Below are 24,340 nucleotides of genomic sequence, written 5' to 3'. Positions count from 1 at the left end.
TTGTCTCAGCCTCTTCTCTGGCACATTGCATCCCAAGGGATGGGATGGGCGCACCTCAGCATAGCGAAAACCAAACACCCTGCAGATCCTCAGTTGTTTCAATCCCGGATATCTGGAAATCTACAGGATGCTGTTGGTCCTGGCAGCAGTCTGGTGCACAGTGATCCTCCCCTGACTCATGAATTGCAGCCTCAGTGGGAGGCTGTAGCTGACCAGGGCGCTGTAGGCACAGGAACTGTTTCCCACGCTGGTCTGGTAAACCCACCTAAATTCTACAAAACAAGAAAACAGATAGCTTATTGCCCATCTTCTGGAAATGGGTTGTATCTATTGTTCAGTGTAGTGAACTCCTTTCTTAGGTGAAACTACTTTTGGCAGTAGACTTGAACTAAAAACTTTCAGCAAAGCAAAAGATCACTTTACTTGCTGATTTTCTCAAGGATGAGAGCTCTTCTCCAGAAGCCTATATGAACAGGAGGTAGATAAACACTTGACAGAGCCAAAGTCCAAATAAAAAGCCCCTTGGTGGGGTCAATTTGCAGCACATGGTGAAGTAGGAAAGGACTCGAAGGTGTCTAATATGGTGTTGAAAAGAATCCTTTTAATTCTGCTTTTTGTTAATGTAGCTCCTAATGAGCAAGGAGAAGTAGCTGGAGCCTTAGAGATCCCGTTAACATAATTCACAAAAGATATGAAACTCAAAGGAGCTGCCAAAAACTAGTGAGGGCAAAAAAAAAAAAAGAACGTAAGGAAACTATAAACAGAGGATGAGAAATGAAAACTGCATGCTACTGTAAGGGGGAGTTCAGCCCAAAAGCTTAAGGACTTTGGATGTTTCCTGTGATGAAAGCATCGTGCTTTGAGTGTCTTGCAAATGAACATTTGGGGCCAGATTTTTTTTTTCCTTTCCGCAGAGCTCAGCACACCCCATGCTCAGCTCTCTTCGACCATCTGCCTCTGAGCATGTGGCTCTCCCACCTGCGTGGGAAGGATTGGGGTGGGGACGATCTCTGAGTGCAGAGCTCTGGGGACACCCTCTGTGCACTGGGGCTTCCAGGTGCTACTGCTGCACAAGAATAGCCCAGATCTTCATGTATTAGCCAACAGCAGCTTGGTCAGGTTCTCTAATGGCTTTTTTGAATACGTAAGGTCACTGACTTCTGCAGTGCTTGCTGGAATTGTACTAAATGCTGTTGAGCAACATGGGTGTCTTGTAAATTTTTTTTTCCCTGTTGTGGAAGTGAATTATCAGAAAAGCAGTAAGGGCGAAGTAGAGGAGTGTGGGAGAAACAGGCCTGGGATTCTCAGGTCCTGCTGACCCTCCTGAATTCAACCAGGGAAACCTTTTTGGGAGGAGCTTGAGGTGTGAGTCACCTGCTGCAGAGGGCTGGGAGCCTGGAGCCAGTGCTGGGCTGTTGCATCTGAAGCAGCGTAATCCTGCACAGAGCAGCCAGGATCCCTCCTGTGAGCACTGTGCTTCTGAGCCATGTGAGTGCTGAGCTTGCTGTGCCTCTCCAAGACCACTGGGATGGGGTTTAATAACTAAGGAACTTAAACTGACAGTTTGGTTTCTGGCTCCTCAGTGCTGCTGTCGGTAAAGGCAGATGTTGAGCTGCATCTCTTCCCCTCTGGTGTTCACCCAAAGAGCCCAGCATCCTTGGCTAGTAAATTACCGGCCTAAACTTCTCTGCTGTAAACTGCAAGGTAAATAAATATTCTCCTTCAGAAACCTCCTTTCTGAGTTAAATTGACCCCCTTAGTACTTTCATGCATTTCAAGAAGTCAGAATGGCTCACAATTGAGAACAAGCAGCGTTTAGCTCCTGCTGTGAAGGGAAATGGGCAGGCCCCAGAAAGACTGTCATTTTAGCCATGCTCTTACAAAAGAGGGTGTTACAGTAAACTTGCTTATTTCACTGGAGGAGAATTCAGCAGGCTTGACAGAAACCGGATGAGACAGGCATGGTAAATGGATTTTGCTGGCAGAATTGAAAGCAAAGAAACATGCATGTGCAGTAGCTGGTTAAGAGTTGACTGCATCGTGCAGCACCCAGGAATGAATTAGGGACAGTGAATTAGTGAGCACTGAAATAACATTGTCTAGCTGCACTTGAGGTCCTGTTCACCTGTGGTGTGCCTCCAAGGGCAACTGAAAGCAGTGCGCGGGTCTGCTGTGCTTAATTGCTGTGCTTCGTTGCAGCTCTGTGTTGGTGCTAGAGGGGTTGGGTGCCTGTCTGGGAGTCGCACAAATGGTGGTGCTGTGTGGTGCTGGGTGTAAAGCACACTAAGAGGTGCCTCTGGGTGCAGCATCCTGTGCTTTCTCCTCAACATGGTGGTGGTCAGGAGCAGATGGAGAGCACTGAGACAGAGCACAAGAGGATGGATGTCTCCTGGTGCATGGCCCCTAAGGGAGGGGTTGTGGAGTCTTCCTAGCGCATCATGGCCTTCATGTCCTCAGTGAGCAACCGATGGGAATCCTGGTGTTGTGTCCTGATGGTTTGCTCCCTGTTCTTGATGCAACCTTGGCAGGGGACTTCCTGGTGAAGTTGGGCCTATCTCCCTGAACTGACAACCGCATTGCAGGCAGAGCACTTGGACCACTGGGGAGGTGTGCCATCTTATCCATGGCCGTCTCCACAACCGCTTGCGGCAGGGAGTGCTGGAGCAAGGCTCTTGTCCTGGGCTTCTGCAGGCTTTCACTTCTCTCCAGAGCCAAACTCTTTTTATGTCATCTTAGAGACACCCTAAAGGGCTGATGCTCCCTCCCCTCATGGGCTGGGGACTTCCCTTCCTCCTGGGGTGTGAAGGAGGCTCTCAGCTTCAGCCCTGCAGGGAGGTGATGGGGGGGTAGGTGAGAGGAGGGTGAGCAGCAGGGCTGTAAGCAGCACAGTTGTGTCAGAAAAATGTAGATGCTGGGATGACATGTCCTCCTTAATCATACCACTAGCAGAGACCTGGCCATGAGTGACACTGATTGGGTCCAGTGCAAAACAGGACTTTTATGTAGCAAGTCTGACCCAAAGTTAGGAACATGAGCCTAGGCCTTCCACGTCATGGACTTTCCTGCTTCTCTCAAGCACTGAGGCAAAAATGTTCTCTAAAAAGCATTCTCCCTCTTGGTAGTGGCTTTATTTATCCCTGCAAAGGGAAGCTATGCTCTCGGTGCAAATCAGGGTCACTTGCCAGTGCTGTGTCACTTGGCAGGCTGCTGAAGTCTTTTAGAGACAAAGGGCAGAGGGGCTTGACTGGGAGCTGCAGTAGCCGGGTAAAAACCTAATGAAAGAGGCGGGGGAGTCTCCAAGTTGAGGAGGCTGCTTGGGTACGATGGCTTGTAGTCTTGCTGGATGAGCAGTATCTTTTTAACATTAGAGTAGTATATCCTGTATTACAACCATGGTGTATTCACATCTGTAGGCTGTTAATCCGGAAGTGGCTCTTAATTGCTTTGTTTTCTGTGTGTTTGTGGAGTCAAAACACCTGGAATCTGTCTGGATCCCAGATACTGTGTGAGGTACAAACTGCAGACAAGCTGGGACTCTGTCTTGGTTACCAGAATCCTCCTCACTGTCAGAAATGGCTGGAGCTAGAAGCCCCTTCCTTCTGGGGACAGATATTGCCTTCTAATGCATACTGGTTAATGAGGCCAAGACTGGCTTGGCATCATGGTTGGTGTTCAGGTTAAATGAAAGTCCCATACTTCAGGATGGGGAATCTATCTCAAGCTGGTCTTGGTGGAAGGGGTAAGCTCAATGTATTTCTTCTGCCAAAAGTGAAATCCTTCAGCTTGTGAGGTGTATCAGCAGTACTGACAAGACTCGCTTTTGCAGGATGTTGGAGTGCATCCCTCCTGTTTCCAGCCAAACCTGGCATTGCACAGTTCTGTATGGTCCTACCACTGCCTTCCCCTGCTCCTGTGTTGTGCCAGCACCTCTGGCCTTGCAGGCAGCAAGGCAGGCCCCTGCCCCTTGCCTGGGTGGTCCCTCCTCCCTGGCAGCAGGCACCCGGCTGCCTCCTGAAGGGGAAGGGAACTGGCTTGGCTCAGGGCTCCCCAGGGGTCTGGTGGCAGATGGTGCCTTGGGGAGCAGAAGGCTGCCACTTGCCAGCTGCTGCCGTGCTGGCATAGGCTAAGTGCAGAGCCACAGCCTCTGTGGGACTGCAGAGGGGCTTCCCGTCTCTGTGGAGGGACTAGGCTTCTCCTTCCACAGCTACCTCTGCTGGCCTCCAGTTAAAGCCCACAACCCAATGAGGCCTGGGGAATCTGGGCTTCTTGCAGAAGGGGCACCCTTAATGTTGGGTTGTGCATGTGCTGTCATTGCAAAGTGATGGCAGACTTTTAACCTGGTGGCAGCCTGCCTGGGCCCAGCAGCCTGGCAGGCAGCTGCCTGGCCCCGGAACAGACCAGCTGCATTTATTCAGCTGCTTAAGAGGCTTTTGCAGCATCTATCAAGCTTCATGCCACTGCCAGTGCAGTAGGATGCTGTGTGGGTGGTCAGCGCTACAGGTGCAGGGTACCTGGCTGTCAGGTCCTCCCTCAGGGTGCCTGCCTCCTGGCTGGTCCCTTCTCCGTATGAGCTGTGGCCCTGCAACGCCTTCTCCAGGCTGGGAGGACAGGTTAGTCTGTCTGCCCCACACAGCCTTCTTGGAGTGAACTGTGTGCTTTGGGTGCACTTCAGTGGCTGAAGAAATGTCCTAATTTCTATGCTAATGCATTCCATGTGCTTCCCCGTTCTCCTCTGACATGTCAGTCCTGCTGCCCCACACCTCCTGATTTATCTGCTCTTCCTTGCCTCTTGCATCCCCTTCCTTGCAGACCACCCCTCCAGCCTCCAAGCAACATTGCAGGAAAAAAATGCCTAGCCAGGAGCTGGAGGGGGCAAATCATGAGCAGACAGTGGTATGAGCAGTGGAAGCATTGCCTTGGCCCAGCTCGATGCCACCCAGCTCATGCTGGTGCACATACACAGATGCAAGCTCTCCCCAGCTGCATCCTGCCAATGGGTGCTGTCTGAGTGGAGGCAGTGTGGGTGCTGAGGGGATGGTAGCGTGTCTTTCCAGGAACCTGGCAGTGCTCCTTGAGGCCCTGAGGGACAATGAAGGCGCTGAAGCGGTTGGGGCATGGCACAGGGGAGAGGGGACAGGCAGGGCAGGGGATGCACCATGCAAATGGGGACTTTGGTGGCAGGGAGGGAGTGGGCTGAGCATTGTTCCTGCAACATCACATTGGTTTCACATTTCTCATGCAGGAGTGATCAGTGCTTTCAGGGCCAGACAAAAGAGCGGGGAGCTGAACAAAGGCTTGGGGGGGGCTTTACCTACTGCAGAATAGAGGCAGAGGATGAATTGCTCTCTTGGCAAGCCATGGAGATGGGCTGGCGGTTGCTGGGCTTTAAAGCACCAGCTTAACATTTCTTTCTTTATTTAAAAGTGTGTGTGTGGGGGGGGGGGGGGGGAAGGGGGGGAGAAAAGGCTTCCTGGGTGCAGAAGAAGGAATAAATAAAATGGCATGACAAGTATCTGTGATCATCCTGCATTCCCTTGTCTGATTTCCCCAAGTGCTGAGGCTCAACTTATTGCAGAGGTGCAGTGCATCCTCTTAGGCTGACCAGCTGGTGAAGGAGGCTTGACTCAGGTGAGGGTGGAAGTCCCTGACTTCTTTTTAAGGGAACATAGCGATGGGGGAACAGTCACATAAAACTGAATGAATACATGAAACTGCTTTGCAGACCTGGGGGAGGGGGTCTGTCTGCTGTGATGCCAGGGCTGAGTGGTGATGGAGGGAGCCATGGGCTGTCTCGCTTTTCCAAGCAGGAGTGTGAGGGAAAGGCAGGGGAGGTGATGAAGCACTCAGCCTTTTCTGCTGGCTGTTCCCTTGCCTGTTGCTGCAAGGGAAACTCGGTGACTTCCCTTCACTAGGGCAGATTTTTGCTGGAGCTGCAGAGCAGTGATGGGGCATGAGCCAGATGTGGTGTGGGCACAAGTGTCCATGTGTGTGCCTCCCTGCTGTAGTCTCGGGCTGAGCCCTGTGTCATTCAGTGCTGAACTTGCTCATCTGCTTTCCCATCGCTGACCCTGCCAGGCTCTTGTGCCTGTTGCTGACCATCTCTTCTCTGTACTGAGCCCAAAGTCCCTGCTTTCTCCTGGGTGCACCCTTCTGCTATCCATTCAACTCTAGGAAAAGTATTTTTCTGCACTAAAACACTCTTCTTTGTCTTTTTCCTGCATGTGCATTTGTAGCTCCTTCTTTGCTAATATTAAGAAAAAAAGAGGAGTTGCATCCCTCAAGGATGCTCTAACATCTTCCATCCTTTCTAAGAAACTTCCTTTTTGCATGTAAGCATAGATCTGAGCTTCTTCCCTGCCTTGCAGTCACCTCCTGCCCTTCAGCCCCAGCTCCCCATGTGCAGCTCTGGTGCTCCCCCTCCCTCCAGCAGTGGCCCCCTCCCCTCCTGCCAGCTGGGACCTCACTGGGTGAAAGGCTGTCAATCACCTGGCTTGTCTGGTGGTTTGTGATGTGCAAAGACTCCCACCAAGGAGTCAAGGGCCAGGCTGAGACCTTTGAACCTGATCTCACTTTTGTCTAAATCAAATGGGAATCCAGGGCCTAGGATGGAGGTGGGGGGAGGGGGTTGTGTGGATGTGGAGGCTCAAAACTGAAAAGTCCCTGGGCTTTCCTGGGCAGAGCTGCCCCAGGCTGGGGCAGAGCTGTTGTGCCAGTGCCTTCTATCTCAGCAGCTTGTGGTGGCGGCTGAAAACCAGCCTTGGGCTGGTGCATCTGGATGGCGGTGGGGAGTAGCTGGAGCAGAGAGGGCAGATTGCTGGATGCAGTGTGCTGCAGAAGTTTACCTCGGATAGTGTAAGCCAGCTTGGCCTTTTTGGACCACCATCAGTGCAAAAGGGAGAGCGTCCAGTCACCATCCCAGCAAGGCTCTGCAGGGTGGACCTGCTGCGTCTCCCTGCTTTGCCTGCTGCTGCAAGGCATCCCTGGCCTGCTGCAGATGGGGCTGGGAGTCCCTCTCTAGGGCCTGAGGGCTGGGCCTGGAGCAGACAGGCCAAGGCTGCTTTTACCTCCAAATTCCCAGATGTTGGAAAAACACTAAGGTGGTGGATGAGGCATCCTGAATTCCCTGTCCCAGCTGCAGATCTCTCCCTGACCTTGAGCAGAGTTCCCAGAAGAAGGCTGAGGCTCACTTAAGACATGCACAAGCTCAGAAATGCAATGGTTGTGTGTGCTTTTGCATCCTGGGGAAAGCCAGGGCTGCTGCCAATGCTAAGTGAGCACAGAGCAGTCCTAATGAGTGACTGCAGTAGCCAGGGCCATGCCTGCCACCTGCGCAAGGCAGATGACACTGTCTGGGGATCTGAGCAGCAACCTTCCTGTGACTAGTGAAGGCAGAGCTGCAGGCAGAGCCACTGGAGTGTGGATTACCAGCTCTCCTGTGCTTTTAGTGAAGTGCCAATGTTTGACAAAACCATTAAGTTAAATTAAGCCCTGCACATTTCAAAGAATTCGGAGACTTCTGGCTGACTTGCTATTAGCAGAGCTGTCTCTTCTCCCTTTTGTCTCTTCCTCCCCCCCCCCCCCCCCGCCCCAAACCAATTTAATTCCCTCTGTGTAGCTGGTTTTACTGCTGATATTTAAAAGCAGCATGCTGGGCCTCATGGAGATGCCTGGCATTTGGGATGGTGGTGGTGCTCCTACAAGCCCAGGCGTGCCTGGTGCGTGCAAGCAGGTCCTGCTCTGGTGGACTGGGGGGATGCCTGGAAAGTGCTTGCTTGGGGGTGAGCCAGGCCTCCTGCAAAGCCTGGGCATGGGCTGGCCTGGGATGCTTGCGTGCTGTTGAACCTGTTGCTGCTCAGCCCTTGCCAGTCACCAGAGGGCTTTATTTATGGCCCAGGCTATGTTTTCTTGTGTTGTTTCCAGGGATCAAAGAAGGGCATTCTCACTCCCAGGGGTTCACGGTGCAAGGACAGTGGGAAAGGAGAGAGCATTTGAGTGGGTATAGTGAGAGGCAGTGTCCATGTTAGGTCACCTTGACTTGTCTTGAGCATAAGCAAAGGGCTTTCAGGAGGCATGGGGTGATGACCTTGCAAATGGATGCATGACACAACTGCTGCCCTGTGGAGCTAGCTTCTTTGTCAGTGGTACTGCTTCTTATACCTACTAGGGAATTACCAGGGCTTGGGGTGATTGCCATAGTCTCATTTGCACAGCTCCGTTACAAATGTTCAAACTGCTGGAAACAGGTTGCTGGTGTTTGAGGCTTGTAGTGCTCTTATCAGCTGCCCTGTGTTCCTGGTTGGTGGCAGTGTGATGGGCCAAGCGCTGTCCCAGCACAGATTCCATCCCATGTGGCAATGCCTGTTGCTGTGCCTGCAAGTTTCAAAATCTTCATTGCAGATGTGGGCGCTGCAAGCCTTGGAGAGCTCAGTTGCAGTGCTGGAGCAGCCTTCACACTGTGCAGCTCTGTGCACAGAGGTGTCTTCAAGCACTTCTCTGTTCCCATGCCTCCTGGTCTTTGCAAGTTGCCGTAAGAACTGCTCTCTTGGGGCATGCAGTTCTCCCTGCATGGAGAGGAGCCAGAAGCTGCTGGAGGAGAGTTTCAGCAGACTGACACAGCATTCAGTCTGGGGTGTGCGTAGTGGGAGTGTTGAACTGGGAAGCACCTTGGGGTGATGACCCAGAGGAAATACAGGGATGTGGACCCTGCTTGTGCAGAAACCCAGCAAGCAGCTCCCACAGCAGTGTCTTACTAGTGAGTGCAGCCCCTTACTGCTGTGTTTCTCTGGGTGCTCATTATTTCCATGTTTGTTAATGCTGATGTGCTCAATTTCATCAGCTCGTTTCCTGGGACAGAGTGCAATCCTGCTCCTTCATTTGCATCCCTGCTGTCTAGCAGTTGCCCAGGCGATGCCAGGTGCTTTGACATCATTACCCAGCCGCCTGGCATCCTCTCTGCCCCATTAACCTTGCAGTAATTGACTTCGAATTGAAGGAATGGGAGAGAACCGTGGTGAAACGGCAGCCGTTTGTGTTGCCGGAGAGCGTGGCTTCTCTTTGTTTTCTGCAGGGAAAACTGGTTGTTAGTCATGGCTCTAACTAGAACGTGGAGAGGTTTTCTTCTCCTCTGGGTGGCTGTGCAGTCTGTTTAAAATATTCCCCACCACCTCCCGGGTGGATGTAAAGTCAAAACTTGTCGGTGGTTGTTAGCAGGAAGACTCGGAGGGTTTGTGCACATACTCCCTTCTCTCAGCCTGGAGAAGGGAAGGCCAAGCCTATGTGTGTGTCTTACTGTTGTCCCCAGATCCCTAAGGGGGGAGAGTAAAGAAGCAGGAGCTGGACTCATTTTGGAGGTGTCCAGTGCCAGGATGAGATGCAACAGTGCAATTCAGAGCAAGGGAATCTATCAGGCACTGAGAAATTTCTGTTCCCTGTGAGGATGGTCAAACACTGCAATAGGGATAAGAGGTGGGAAACCTTGATCCTTTGAGATATTCAGTACTTAAGTGTACCAAGCCCTGCGCAACCTGAGCCAGCTGGTCCTGCTCCAAGCATGGCATTAGATCAGAGATCAGTGCCAACCCAGATTATTCTGCAGCTCTGATTCCAAATCTGTTCTGATTACTTGCAATATTTCAATTTTCCTTTAACTTGAGGTTTTCATCACTCTTACTTAAATGTTTAAGTAGCCTGAAACATCTCTGGACGACTTATTCTCAAAAAGTGGAACTGACTTTTGTCAAGTTTTCAATTTACTCTCTTAGGAGTTGGTCACCCAAACAGATGCTTTGCTGGAGACCACCTTTTTCATTTGCATTGGCATCTTCCAACAAGTTTCACTGCAGTTTTCTGTAACCTGAGTCAGTTTAACTTACCCACCCTTTGCTTGCACATCACCTAACCTCACCAAGTCGTCTGGTGCTTGCTTGTGAACTGTGCTCCGTGTAATGTGTTGGATTTAATGGAGCTGCCCTGGGAAAACAATGGTGCAAGAGTGGGGATGGAGGCCTTGGTCCTTGGCCGCTTTGAAGCAGGGCGGTTGGACTAGATCTCCGGAGATCCCTGCTAACCTCAACCATTCTGTAGTTCTGTGATGTCTGAACCAAGAACCACCTGTCCAGCTCTGGCCGAGTCCTTGTCAGGCTGGTCTATGCAGTGCAAGCAAGTGTTGTTTCTGCTTGTGCAAGGAAGGAGCTTTGCACATGCTTCAAAGCTGGGAGGTGGATGGGGTAAAGGGATGCAATATTTGTAGCAGAGCTTTTCTCTTCCTTGGGCTTTGAGAGGAGGAAATCCTGCCCACTCTTGTTCTGAGTTTTGCCAAGGGCAGAGCTGAGAAGTTTGTGTCAGGAGGGAATGCTTTAGCTCTAGGATCTCAGCTGACCTGCTTCTCTTGCCCAAGAGCTGACTTGCTCTTCTGTGCCTGTCTGGCAGGATCTAATCCTGCCCTTTGTCACCCTTCCTTCTGCGGAGTGCACAAGTCTGCACAGGACTGAGCTGAATCCCAGGGCCTTGTTGCAGTGCAAACCTTTAAATGCTGCTGGTATGTGATGATGGGGGAGGCTGTTCATCTCTCCCAAGCAAGAACATTGCTACTGGGATGGGGAGCCCCTGGGAAAGGCTGTCACCCTCAGTTGCTGCACTGGAGAAAAAGGCTGGTGGAGGTGATTGCTGTGTTTTGTGGCTGCTGGCTTTAGACTTGCACTGGGGTCTGACTGTCAGCTGGAGGAGGCTGCTGGAAACCTCCAGTTCTCACAGTGCTTGGAGGCAGGGGAGGGCTAGGAGATGGGAAGTATTAAGCAATCCCAGAGCTGGTCTGCACTGCTCAAGCTGGAAGCAGTGTGCCTGTGTCCAAAGCATCTTTCCTGGTGAGCGTGGGCTGTTGGTAATGCAATATCATGCTAGCTGGTGCTGTTCCCCAGAGCCTCCTGGGCCTGGTTCAAGGAGGCTTGCGGGGCTGTGCTCCCCAGCTGCTGCTGTTGGGCTCTCTGTCCTTGGCTGTGCCCTGGGCTCTGCTGGAGAGACGCAGTACCGAGTGTGGGCTGAAGTGCCTGGGTGTCCTGCTGCATCCAGCATCTTAACCTCTGTTGGTGTGCTGGGTTCACCCAACTGCAACTCCCTTGGCCCCACTCAGCATGACAGGAGGATTTGTTCCGTCTCTGCAGTCTTGGTGTGTGGGGCACAGCTCTGCTCTCATTTCTGCTAAAGCTAATTAATGGCTTAATTTGTAATTAAGAATTTGCTGCCTTTTCCTTTTGGAAAGGCTTGTGGAAGGAGCCAACACAGGCTCGTTGTCTGTGATGTGCTGCAGTGAACTGCTGATGAGCTGGTGTCAGGCCCCCCAGACTGCAGCCTGGGGTGGTCCCTCTACAGAAGGGAGATGCTGAGTCCTTCCAGTCCCTCTTTCTCTGATATCTCTCTTCTGGAGCACTGGGTGTGAGACTTGTCCCTGCAGCACTCCTGGGGAAGTGGCACGGATGAGCCTGGCTGTGTTCTCTCATTTTTGGGAGCAGAGCTCCTACAAAGCATCTGGGGATGCAGCCTATGGGATCTGGCCACCAGACGCAGGTACTGGGAGTCCCTGTGTTTGGCTCCCATTGCATTGAGCTCCCTGTCTGGACTAGTGCTGTTTACCCTAGTTTCAAGCAGGGACTAATTACTATAAGTTAGGTCTGGCTATGTGTGCTCAGCTGGCCTGCAGAAGAGGAGGGGGGATTTGTGGCGTGTGGTGTTGGACAGCAGCCCCAGGATCTCAGAGATGTTACCATGTGGTGGGCAGAGTCTTCAGCTGTGTCTTTGGAATAGCCCTTACCCCCTGGGAAGGGCAGGGCTGCAGGGTCTTGGTGCCTTAGTCCCCCTGTGAGTGGCTAGCTCTATCCCATCTATCCCAGCATGCTGCATGCCCAACTCTATCTGGGACTAGGAGCTTCCAGTTATGCTGAAGGCTACGGCAATCTTTCATTTTTCTCCCTCTTCAGTTTATGGGCTCAGCCCCCCGACACTGTTCTTGTGCTGGCTGGGGTCAGGGGGTGTTGTGTGATGCTTGCTGGCTGCCTGTAACATGCTGAGATTTGGGAGATGGGTTTGGAGGTTGGTTGGAGCACAGGGAGACGGCTCTGGCAGGTGAGGCAGGCTGTGCTGGAGATGAGCCTGGGAACCTGTATGACTAATGCTTTTCTGCCTTTGCACCCAGGAGTGCTGGCTGGTCCCCTACTATACTCATGCTGGAGTGAATCTTGCTTTAATTTATGGCAGTATGATGCAGGGATCTCTTGCTGGAGGGCTTTGGGCTTTGCCTGATGCCCTCTGTGAAGAGGGGCATGCGGAGCAGTCTAGGTGCTTCTCCTGTCCCCCTGTGCCTGTAATGCTGCTGTAAGAGCCAGCCCAGCAGGTGGGCTCCCTGCACATGGCAGGTATCTGGGCGCTGCGAGGGGCTGGCAGGACCTTGCTCTGCTCTGTGCATGGGAACCACTCCAGCAACACAGGCTGCACACTGGATGGGGCTGTGTCCTGCAGCAGCAGACCTGCTTGGCAACTTCTTTCTGCAGCTCCGACTTCTGCTATCTTTTTTCCAACTCTCGATGGATTTCCTTTCCTCTTTCCATATGGCTTATTGTTTTTTTTCAGGCTGCAACATGACTACACCAGTTCATGGCAGTGTCTGCAAACTCTAGCCTGCCGAGTGCTTTTTGCATAGGGAGCAATGGTTTCTGCGGTGAAGAAAATCGGGGTTGCCCTGCTGAGGATGGCAATGAGTAAGAGGAAGAAGGCAGCCTGTGGAGATGTGACTGGCCCAGGGCTATGCATTAGGGGTGACCTTAGGCTTCCTAATTTCCCTATGGGTATCTTAACTACTAACTGTGTTTCCTCTCAAGGTAGCCTTCTGGCCAAAAGAGGTGTATTGTCCCGCAAGGAGGAGCATCATGTGATGATGATCTCTTTCCTACTTCTTCTATGCACCTTTTTCTCTAGTCTTTTTGCCTGGACAATCAGTTGCTGCTTCATTTTCTGTGAAAACTGCAACCAGAGTGAATGTGTTCAGGGAGAAACACATTTCAGTGCTTCACCTTGGAAAGGAGAAGGTGTGATATAGAAAATGTTAAATGGACATGCACAGCATAAGGATGACTACAGAATGGGGGGAAGGATGCCAGCACTGGGGGAGCCTATGCATGTCCCAGGCTGCATGGGGGACATGGCTGTCTGAGGAATAGCTGGTCTCATGTCACTCCAGCTGTGTGATGCAGCTGGGTTTAAGGGTTTATTTATTTTTTAATATTTCAAGACTTCTCGGTGCTCAGCTGTCCAGGCTGAGTGTTCCCTTAACATTTGATGCCCTTTTTGCAAAGGGAGAGGTCTGCATCTGAGTTGCTTGGCATTCATTTGCTTTCCGGTGGATCTCCTGTCTAGAAAGGTCTGTAATTGGGGGGCAGAAGCTGAGTTAATTTGTGCCAGAAGGCAGGCAGGCGCACTTCGTCTGGTGTGCTAGATTCTTACAAAAATCCCATTTGAGGTATTTTTTTTCTCTACTATTAGTGAAGCTGTGCTAAGGTACATGGTAGCCTCCTTCAAAGGCTCGGGGAAGACAAAGCTGGTCTTAAAGGTGTGTGTTAGACCTCTGCTCCGTTACAAACGAGCGCAGCTATTGCATGGCTGAAGTGGGCCCTTTTCCAGAGTTTTGTTGCTCTGTGACTAACGAAGAAATGCTCTCGGACCGTTCCATGGGGAAGCAAAGACAGGCTCCAAGGGTCAGTTTGCAACTAGATTGGGTGAAACATTTCTAATTTCCTGAGAAAGCACCAGAGTGTCTTTAACTCCTATTTGAATTGGCTCTAGAAATGATCAGGTGATGGGATCAAATGGTCTTTAGATACAGTTTGTCTAGGGAGAAGGATAGTCTAGAAAAGCAGCTGGGTCAGGGGCTCCTAGTGGTGTAAGTGCTGCAGAGGGGGAGGTAGCCGTGCTATGTGTCTGCAGGCTGTGGAAACAGTGGCTATTTTGGTCTGGAACTTGATTACATGAGAACTTTGCTCTTCCTGGCCTAAGTGCCAGACCCGCAGGGAGTCTCCTAGGTCCTCCCAGCCTTGCCACCTCCCCAGAATGCTGTTAGCAGGGAGCTGTAACAGGGAGACCCTGCACAGTGCAGGGAGCTGGCAGTGGGCTCTGGGGCATCCAGGGCAGACATCCCATAAAAGGGGGTGCAGCAGCTGTGGTTAGTGAGGAGGTTTCCCATGGCCTGTGAGATGGACCAGGGCAGTGCAAGGATGGAGCAGAAACATCCCAAAAAGCATCTGAAGGGAAGGCACTTCCAGCTGCAAATCTGGAGGAGATAAAAACCACGAGTGCTCATAAACCCTGCTTGCTTTTAAGAAACTGTCTGTGACTCAGTGCTCCTCTGTGCTTTGGAGATGGTGTTTGTGCAGTTCCTAACTCATCCCAGCCACGGGGCTGGCCCCAAGGCCCCAAATGCTCTTTTATCATGCCCCGCGGCAACATCAGCACGCCTTTGACAGGTAGAGGGTGATTGCTTGGTACTCGTGTTGGCATCTGGGCTTTTCTCTTGCCTCCCCGGAGGGGTGAGAAGCTGGGCTGGGCTGGGGCCAGGGCTCCATCCAGCCCAGGAGGGAAGTCGGAGTGGATGTGCTGTGCCAGTTTCAGCTGGTGCCGATGCCAGAGTTGCGCCGCTCGGCGGAGCGGTTGGTGCTGGTGGAGAGCCGGCTGCGGGCTGCACGGAGTTAAGCAGGCATTGACAGAAAACAGGAAGAGGACAAAAGCAAGCCTGCTGTAATTATGTAGCATTTATTATTAATACGCTGGAATTGCTGGAAGCAGCCGCTGTAATGTGAATACTGATACAGAGGTTCAGAAGACAATTTAGCTCTCATCTGTCTGTTTATTAGCTCCCTCAGCTCTGGCAGGCAGTGAACTAAAGCCTCATTTGCTCCTGCCTTGTTGCACCCCCTCCTCCTTCTCCCCCTCAAACTCTTTATCGTTTCCATAAAGGAACCTGCTCTTTGTTTGTCTTCCCACCGGGCGCCGCAGCGATGCATGGTGTGATCTGAGATGGCAAAGCCCCGGCAGCGGGAGAGTTTAATCCTTGACCTGAGCCTGTCTGGTCATGAGACAGGACCTGCGGAGTGACGCTGGGCTGCGTGGAGCCGGTGTCTTTCCTAAAACAGAGAAATATCTGCAGCTTGTGCTTGCAGCAGTGTCCCAGCTCCCTGGGTTCAGAGCTGCTCAGTCCTCTGGGCTCGGCTTTAGGAAGGCCTCTTTGCATGCGCTGACGCTACCCGGGGTCTCCCCGAGTTGCTGGATGAGTAAAGCGATGGCACTGAGAGGAGAGCGCAAGGGAGCTGTGTGCTGCTTGAGGAAGACATGCGGAAGCTGGCTATGAACTAATTAAAGGCTGCTGGGGTGGAGAGAGGGAGGGGAAGTCAAATCAGCTGTCAGGAGATGCAACAGGTTTCCTTTTTCTGCTGTGACATGGTAGCATCTGTCATTCTAGCTTTTGCTGGTGTTTCTGAGCTTCAGGTGGGGGGGGGGCATTTACATATCCCAGGCATATAGGACATCCGTTCTGCTTATGTATTATACAGTAGTTTAGCTATTGTCTTAATCCTCTTTAATCTAAATGATGAATGATGTAGATTGCTCAGACTCTAAGCCACCAGGGTTTTTCTTGCACGCAGATTAGTCGGCTCGCTAGCTAAATATTGGGGCAAACAGTGTAAATCCATGTGGATAAGCCTTTCTGGATTGAATAGGATAGAAGGATTTTGAAATGGGTTTAGACACTGTTCTGTGTTTCTTCACTGTGTCTGTGGCTGCATTGCTGCCAGGACTGATAGTGAAGGGACCTTGACAGCTGCTGATCTGCAGCATGGATGCCAGGGTGGCTGAGGAAATAAAGCACCCAGAGCCTCTTGGTCAGTGCTTGTTATCAGATATGGATGGTGGCTGGAGAGCGAGTTGATCAATGCAGCTTGCTTCTCTGCCACCAGGATTCATCTATTTGCTAGTTTAGCTGGGAGGAGTCTGGCCCAGACTTGGAGCCTGCAGTGAGATAGCCCAGGCTGGGAGGACTGGCCCTGCCCTTGGTTAGTAACCTGGGATTTTCCTTGCGCGAACAGATCGGTGTGGCTGGTCTGAGTTTATGTGGTCCCTCCAGTCCTCAGCCCTGGGGTGCCATCCTGGGAGCCCTGGCTTGGAGCAGAGAGCGTGGTCTGTAAGAGAGGCAGCTTGTCTGAGCATGGGATGGATGGCAGCTTTTTTCTGCTCTGAAGCAGAAGGGTTTAAATCTCTTATTCATCTTCTGAGTCTGTCAGAATTGTGTCAAATATTTTTGACAAGCACAAATGCCATTTGCTTCAACTTAATGTTTTTTCTCCCCCTTCTCCCCCCCCTCCCCTCCCTTAACTGAGAAGAATTGTAGTTTGATTTGCAAACCCAAAAGCTCCTTGGGCGGGGGGAAGCTTTAAATAGTTGTGAGTTGGCTGTTGCAAGGGACTTTTAGTTGATGTTTTGAGCCTCTGAAAGCCCTCCAGACCCTCATTTCGATCATGTGATATCTCCTTTTGTGAAGCTTTCTGGGCACACTCTTCTAATGAAGAAACCATTGTTGCTAGACATCTTAACTAAGTGTGCTTTTTCTAGTCCCATGCCATTTTGATACCTTCCTCTTGGGAGGAACATGAGAGCATGCAATGGGCTTGACTCAGTGCAGGTGAAGAGCTGTACTGCTGGGTGTCTGGTCTCATGATAGCCCCCTCACATAGGAGATGTCCTGTTTGCATTTCCCTTGCGCAAAGCAAATATACCGCAAATAAGCGCACATTCTGGTTTTGGGGTGAGGGGTGCCTGCCCCATGACATTGTTAGTCTATTCTGCAGAACACAAGCACAAGCTCTCTTTGAAGACATGCAGGGGTATATCTGTGTCTGGATTTTAACTGGTCTCCCAGCTGAGCAAAACTGGGTTGAAATTCCAGCTGGATCATGGCTGGCTATGGAGAAGGTCTGGGTGCTACAGCCAGTATTGCAAATTGAAGCCCCTGAGCAGTAGTGTGGAGTCTCTTGGGCTGGAACAGACTGGGCCAAAGCATAGGATAGTGCAGGTTGATGGAAATGAGTCCCTTCAAGATTAGGGCATGTCTGCTTTTCCCTGGGTCTTCCTCTTTGGGGATGGATCTCAAAATCTAATCCCTTGCTGAGCATGGGAAACCATGCTCAGTACTTCAGTGCTTACTTCAGTGCAAGCTGGGAGGAAGGCAAAGTAGTGGGGTGACCCTAAGACCCATCACCACCCTCATCCCACAGCTGAGAGGCTTATGTGCAGCCTGAGTTAGAAGCAGCTTGTCTAGCAGGAGACCAAGCTGCTGCCTTGGTGGGCTGGGGCTAATGTCCCCTGGGAGCTGTGGGGAGGCTGGCTGAGTCATGTGGTAACACAGGTCTCGGGGATGCAAGTGAGGTCAGATGTCTGCTCAGAAATGAGATTGGCGATGATGCCACCGTTGCTGACAAATGGCCTGTTGTTACTCTCTGACTCATGGAATGAAGAGGGCAGTGATGGAAGAAACCCATGAGGTCACTTAGAGCATCTCTCCCTGGGGAGCCATACATGATGATTCTTGCACTGTGGCCATAGTGCATCCATCATCGCACGCTGTAGGTCTCTTCCCACAAGGCTATCCTGTGTCTATCTGTGTTGCTTTGGGTGTATGGTCAGCTAGTGGAAGTGATGGTCCAGGGTGGTCCAAGCTCTTGTACGTGTCCAAATTCGGTATCTCCCTCCTGCCAGGATGGCTTGCCCTTAGTTGTGTTTGGAGCTGATGGCACTTTTGCCTTGCTCAGGACAAGCAGAGATTTTTCTTACAATGAACTGTTCTGTGCTTTCTGCTCCAAAACCTCATCTGTGAGCCAGCCCCGTTGCCCAAACCGCTTGAGCCCTGCAGTCCCTGTTGCTGTGATGAATCCCCCTGGTTACAAGCACAGAGAGAAGTAAAAGGCTGGATTCCTGAGCGTGCTGTAGCTCCAGCTTAGCAGTGATATGAGCAGGATGAAGGCTGGAGCAGAAGCTTCTGTTTTCGGTCTGTTGCAATACCATTGTGATACATAAGGTGCTGTACTGCTAGGAAATGTTGTTGTTGGGAGCTGGGTGAGACCTGCTACCCAAATCACACCTTTGGCACTTGAGACCTCGTTGAGTGCTGCATGGTGCCTGAGCGTTGCTCAGAGTCAACTTGCTCGGCTCTGTCCCTGTGCATGCTTCTCCTGTCTTGCTTTGAGTCTCTTTTCATGCTCTTTAAAGAAAGGCACTCTTTCCTCAGCCACAGTTTCCTTGGAGATCACTGTCTCAGCAGTTGGGACCTCCTGCACTCCTAGGTGCTGGTGGGGACCCTACATGTTTGCAAGCTGCATGGGGAAAAGTTGCATTTGGGGAGCTGCCAGGGGTGTTATGAGCATAAGCTTTGTGCCTGTGCAGAGGAGAACAGGTGACTTTCTCCTGTAACTGTTTAAGGTTTTATCCTGATGTCCTGAGGAAATGAGGTGCAGGGCTGGGGGAGGTGGCGAGCTTTGGGACAGATTTTCTGGTTGTGTGATGACACTGGAGACACAGAAGAGGGTGCTGGCTAGTGCCCTGCTGCAGTAAGGGCTGCTGCGAGCTGAGCTTCTCCAGGATCCTTCCCACCCTCCCTTGCCTCTGCTGCTGAGCTACTGTTCATTTTTCACTTTCTTTTTTTTTTCTTTCCCCTCTCAACTGGAAGAAGTCCTAAATAAAGTTGCTGTCGCTTTTATTTATGGGTGCAGAGGAAGAGACGGACAAAAAGCCTGTGTGCTCCTGACTGCCGCAAAGGAGACGGCAGTCTGTCTTCGCTGGCGATCGATCCAGGCAGAGGCAAGCACCCTCCTCGGGCGGTCGGGGTGAGCGCACTTGGCACCTCCGCCTGAGTGCCCAGGGGACGTGGGGAGGCTGGGTGGAGCGGGGGGCTCTGCTTCCTGACTCCTGGCCATGGAGGTCTCCACGGAGCAGGCTTTTCCAGAAATGCTGAGCACCTGTCCTCTAAAAACTGGGACCCCCCCCAATTATAGATGCATGAACTGACTGCCTTAAAAATCCATCACAGGCTGCTTGTCTCTACCTTGACTGGTTTCAGTGAGGTCAACTTTTTTTTAATAACTTCTGGACTTCGGCAGGGAAAACTATTTCCTTCAGGAAATAATATAATTAAGGTTGCCTGACACTTCTGATTATAAGACCCTGTCTTCAGTTGCTTGAAACTATGCCAGCCTTTAACCATTTGGACTGAAACTTTGCATGTCTCTGCCTCCGGCTGAATTTTTTTGGAAAATTTTAGCAAAAAGAGTTTTAAGCCACTCTCAGAATGTGGTTTGGGGGAGAAAAAGGCATTTTCTCCACAGCCTGAAAAAAGAAATTCTTGTAGTGGTTTTACTGAAGAAAATCTAGTACCTTTGTGCTGTGAGACCGGAGCCTGATAGTTGTCAGCAATGTTTTCGGCCAGGTGTTGGGGATCTGCCTGTTGCTGACACCATGAAAATCCACCTACCCTGTGCCAAGTTGCGAGCCTCTGAAAAATGCTGCTGCGTGGGTGTATTATATATAGCGTGTGCATTGAGGTGCTGGTCACAGTTCAAGTCTTCAAGAGCTGAATTGAGTTTTGCTCCCAGAGCAGAAACTGCACTTCTTTAAGCCCCTGTGAACACGCAACCTCCATTCCAGCTCTTGCAAGGCTTGGCTTGTCACTGGGAAGACATAGGCCCTGGTGTCTTTTTGCTGTTGATACAAGTAACTTCGATCATAGATTGATGAGTTTATGCCTGACTTATGCTGTCACTGGAGAAAAATTTTTGGCAAATGCTCTGCACTTTTTCCCCCCTTTTGCAAGAGGTGGCTCAGTAATCCACCAGACTTTGCTGTAGTGCACAGACACCTCACATGGACTGGAAGCTGCCCAGCGCTGTGGCAAGGGGGGTCCATGTCAGGCCACATTAATCTCCGGAAAGGGGAACTGGGTGCCACCATGAGCCAGCAGCTCAGATATGGGAGTTGGCTTCTTCAGAGCTACCTGTTATCTTTTTGGGGCACTTAGGCATGTTCCCACATGCCTTCAAGGATCAGCTGTGCAGGGACATTTGGGTGTCAGTAGCTGTGCTATAGCAGACTCCTGGCTAAATGTCCACCTTTTCCAATAGCCTCGTTTGGGTCCTGGTGGACCACAGCTTTGCTGCAAAGCAAGCTGCAGCATGCAATAGGTGCTGGTTTTCCTTAATTTTGCAGGAATGGGACCTGTTTAAACAATTAGTGCTTTTGCATTGCGACAATTGCATGTCCCTCGTAATTCAGCCCGTTCCTTAGGAAATGGCCAGAACAGAGTTTGCATTAGTCTGCGCTAGCTATGGTTGGGGTTGTTCCCCATTTTTGATGTAGTCCAGCCTGCACAACTCTGCACTTCCTGTGCAGCTGGGCTGTAGCTCAGGCTCTGAGCTAGGCTCTTCCATTGGAGACCTGCTGCAGGCATGCTGGACACCTCCAAAACCTGAGTTTGACCCTGATTTGAAGTCCTTGGATGGGTTCTTGAAAGGCAGATCCAAATCCCATGGGAGAAGCTGGCCTTGTGGACCCTGTAGCAGGGTAGTTTGTGCACCTTTGACCCATCCCAATGGGACAAAGAGTTGCAAGGGGACACCAGTACTCCTGGTGTGCGCAGGTCTGCAGGGACATTTCTTGGCCAAGGCCTCAGGAGTTTGTTCATTGTCCCCCCCCATGTAGCGCCCTGATCCTTCCTTGCTCCTGTGAGAGCTGCAGCTTCACACCTTGAAGAGAGAATGCTGCAGATGCCTCCCCAAAGGGTGCCCGGCACAAAGGTCCCATCTCCATTCCCCTGCCTCCTGGAGCAGCAGCCTAGGCAAGGACAAACCAGCCTCACCATCCACTTCCAACCTGGCCTCATCTGATCCGTTTCATCTGTGATTTGCAGCAGCAAAGAAAAGCATTGGCGTCGCTGAGCGAGGGGAGAAGCTCAGTGGGGAGGAGTCCCCTCACCTCCTCGGTGGTTGCTTGTCAGTTCTGGGGTGCTTGGCGGAGCGTGTTTTGAGGGATGGGGTGTTGTGTGTTTTCAGTTTAGGGCAGCTGGAGTTAAATTTTTCTGTGGCTGACACCTGACAAGTGTGATAAATAGCAGCACGCCACGCGCTGCTGGCATGACAAACGGTCTGCTTCCCTCCTTTTAAGCTCTGGGAAAACTTTTTAATTATTTCCCAGTGCTTTGCAAATGAGAGCTTCTCAATCAGGTGCCTAGTGGAGTTTGCCTTATTTATGTTTTGTAAGGCTTTGAGGGGTGGGCTTGGGGCTTGCAGTTCTGGTTTCTTTAGCTGCTCCCCGGCCCGGTTTTTGTACGAGGTCCCACAGAGGGTGCTGGTGGAGCTCGTTGGTTGGGCGCTAATTAAAGAGCGTTGTGCTCTGGGCGTGGAAGTCACTGTTGGGAAAGTGTCTCTGTAGCAGTGATGCTGAGACTTCTTCCTCTTGCCAGTGGAATTTGACTCCTTCTCTCTGTTAATAATGCAGAACCATGAGACTTTTTTCAATGTTTAAAAAGTACATGTGCCCGTGAGGGAACAACTCAAGCCACAAGAGCTAGATAATGAGCACAAACCTTCAGATATGACCGATAATTTGTTTGTCTAATGCAAAAAGCGTATTTGTTGCTGTAGGCGAAGGCACTGATGGTTACAGTAATGCCTTGGGCTCTCTTGTTCCTGGCTGCGTGTCAGATACGGCACAAAGTCTCTCTGGTTTACAGTCCTCGGAGTCCAGGCTGCAAAGCTATACACAGGTGCTTTCTTCCTTCCCCTCCTGGATGCAGTAGGATCGGCCTCTCTGTGTGATTCGACATAGGTGAGGTTTTGCAGGATTAGGGCTTAGCTGATGCAAGAGCTTGTGGGCAAACGCTTTGGTGCTGGGTTGACTTCTTGCTGTTGCTACGCTTTTTTTGGCTAGGGAGTGTTGTTGTCTGTCTTCAAAGAACATTAGAGATGCCCTAAGCTGCCGTGTGTTCTTCCCCACTCCCCCCCTTCCCCTCTTGTGTCTCTAAAAACAAATAATTAAGTAAATACATGCTTTGGGGCTGGACTGTGACGCTCATGCAGAAGGGCTCTTCATGAAGACTAGCTGCGTATTGACACTGCTTACCCCCAGCTGTCAGGACTGGAAAGCAGAGATGACCCCATTCCTTGGTGTTTTTTTTAAATTGAAGCAAATGCAGAGCTTCCACCTGATAACCTGACAGGTTGTTTCTTTTTCTTTTTTTAAAGAAAATTGCAGTTCTGAGCAGCAAGGTTTGGTCGGTCCCAAGCAGCAAGGAGGATCCCACAGAGTTTGAGAAACTGGGCACGCCCCAAGGATTCTGGACTGGTGGAGAGGTAAGAGGTGGATTAAAATGACTGTTTGTTTTGTTCTTGGTCTATATGCCGTGTGCATCAGAGCTGAGAGCCCAAGCAGATGGGATGTGTGTGCTGTGGGGTGCTTGAGCTCACTGGTCAGTCTGGCCTCAGTCCCTAGCGCTGCCTAGCTGTGGTGGTGCTGCAGTGAAAGCATCTCCTGGCTAGGACAGGGTTTATTCATTAAAGTGCAGCACTGCATGTATGTGGCAAGACACTGCTCCTTGCTTTAGCATCTCAGCTCCCCCAAGGAGCATGCAGACCGCTTGATGTGCGACCTTTATCCCCACCGGAAAACAACTGCGGTGGTCGGAGGGTTGCCCCACTTCTAGGACTTGCTGCGTCCGTGCTTTGTACAGGGCTGTGATGATGCAGCGTTGCCTCTGGAGATGTTTGGGGTCATCCTCTCCAGGTCGTGTGGACTTTGCTGGAGGTGTGAGCGAGCAGGACTGCCTTGTCTGGGGGTGCTGGCAGTCTCAGCCCTGCTGGGGTCTGGGGCAGCTGGCGCTCTGTGATGCTGTGCTTGGAAAATGAAAATGCTGAATTAAAATTTAACAAGTCCCTAAATGCCAGACAAGGACGTCTGAAATGGAAATTGTCGCCGTTTGCCTAACGCAGCCTCCCACTTAGCTAGAATCGCATGGTTTTAATTGTATTGATCTTGGAAGAAGCAACACTCTGAAGAGGGGAAACTGTTCACCAAAATGTCAGAAAGCATCATGATTTCCCAGCTTGTGCTTAGGGGGTCTCTTCACTCCAGCTCTGCTGCACTCTCCCCCACCATGTGTTTCCCAGGGTGTTTTGCAGCCCCGTTCATCCTGGAACGGCCAAGTCCTTGTCCTCTGAGGCAGTGGCAAGGGCAGAAGTGGGCGCTGCAGAAGTTGCTCTATATTTATTCCGGTGCTGATGCCACGGGAGCTCAGCCCTGCATGTGCCTGCTGCCTGGAGGCTCCCTGCGGTTTTGAGCTGCTTCCCGCTGCCTCAGTTTCCCAGCAGCCCAGCTGGTTCCTCTCCCATCCGTGCTGCTGGTACGATTCCTCACTCCTCCACAAATAGAGAGCGCAGCTCCAGGAGGGTATGTCACTAATAATACCAATTACCGTTACACACTGGTTACAAGGTACGCTGGCAGTAATGGGATCCAGGGGGATGAAATGAAAGCGATATAATATGCTGAGATAAATTAGCGTTGTAAAATTAGCCATGGGTCTAGCGAGGGAGCTGACAAATGTGTTGCAGCTTCGTTACGAGCTCTGAGCTCCACTGAATTGGATTTAGTGGCCCAGAGCAAAGCAGATAGGAGCAAGGGGGAAAGAGTTTATTTGGGGGGGCGTCTTCTTACACACATGCTAATGGTTAACACTACTTGTTTCTCTCCTTGGCTTTGCTGAATGATACGTCCCCTGGCGCTCGCTTGTACACGGCAACAGAGGAATAAAAGCCCAGTGCTGCTTGCGTGCTGTCAGGAAAAGCCCGTGCCTGGCAGAAGGACAGAGCAGCAGCTCCATGTGTGTTTTGGACCCTTGCAAGGGCAGAAAGCCGCCTCCCTCCCTCGGTGTGGCTTGACCTGCTTGCCCACGGGGCAGGAGGGTCGCTCGAGCCAGACTGGCCAAAAGGGAGATTTGCCCCTAATAAAGGGCATGGGACCCCTTTTCAGTCCAAAGGCACCTGTTAGCCTTCCCTTGCTAGGACGGTGGGTGGAAGCGGGCGGAGGAGATGCTTTCCTGTGCCTTCGGAAATGGATGTGGCCGGTTCCTGCGGAATCCGCTTCCCGGGGGCTAATTAGACAGTGAGAAAGATGGGCTCAGCCGGAGGGAGGCACATGGTCCCCACCGGCGAGCGATAAATGGCCAGCAAGAGCCTTTTACAGATTAGTAAATGCAGGCTAATGG

At 51.4% G+C, this 24,340-nt stretch overlaps 1 protein-coding gene across 8 annotated transcripts in view; it reads left to right on the top strand.

Annotated features, from left to right (window-relative positions):
• The window catches only part of LOC104152004 (ciliary neurotrophic factor receptor subunit alpha), a 238,422-nt gene that overhangs the window by 30,747 nt on the left and 183,335 nt on the right, over positions 1-24,340 (top strand). For all 8 annotated transcript variants that reach the window (XM_068928278.1, XM_068928274.1, XM_068928283.1 and 5 more), the window contains exon 2: positions 22,323-22,430. The gene's annotated coding sequence lies outside the window, so the exon portion shown is untranslated. The remainder of the gene's footprint in view (positions 1-22,322; positions 22,431-24,340) is intronic.

The sequence above is a fragment of the Struthio camelus genome, chromosome Z (assembly GCF_040807025.1).
Source record: "Struthio camelus isolate bStrCam1 chromosome Z, bStrCam1.hap1, whole genome shotgun sequence".
NCBI lineage: Eukaryota > Metazoa > Chordata > Aves > Struthioniformes > Struthionidae > Struthio > Struthio camelus.
This window is presented reverse-complemented; position numbering and strand designations above follow the sequence as displayed.